Source organism: Egretta garzetta, unplaced genomic scaffold (genome assembly GCF_000687185.1).
Source record: "Egretta garzetta isolate BGI_Z169 unplaced genomic scaffold, ASM68718v1 scaffold326, whole genome shotgun sequence".
In the NCBI taxonomy this organism is placed as follows: Eukaryota; Metazoa; Chordata; class Aves; order Pelecaniformes; family Ardeidae; genus Egretta; species Egretta garzetta.
Window position 1 is genome coordinate 3,258,902 of NW_009260026.1, and position 393 is coordinate 3,259,294.

Below are 393 nucleotides of genomic sequence, written 5' to 3' on the forward strand. Positions count from 1 at the left end.
ACGCTCGGCCGCGCCGGGGCCGGATTCAGTGGCGCTGGTGTTAATGGGGCACAAAGATGGGGAAAGTGCTGGGTACCGCAGGTGCTGGGAGACCCCTTGGCACCCAGCACGCCCCGGGCTGTCCTGCCTGTGTCCACCAAGTGCCACCAGCCCAAACGGCTGCTGCTTGAATGTTATTAGGATCCTCTAATCAAGATGTGGGTTTATTTCAGCCAGGAAGCCTTATCCCAAAAGCATACCCAGTGTGGAGCTAGGGAGAGGAGGAGGTCCTCTCCGGGTGTTTTTTTTTAAATATCCTTGTATTGGGTTTCTGTGGCAAGGTCTTGGTAGTGGGGGGACTACAGGGGTGGCTTCTGTGAGAAGCTGCCAGAAGTTTTCCCTGTGTCTGCTGCT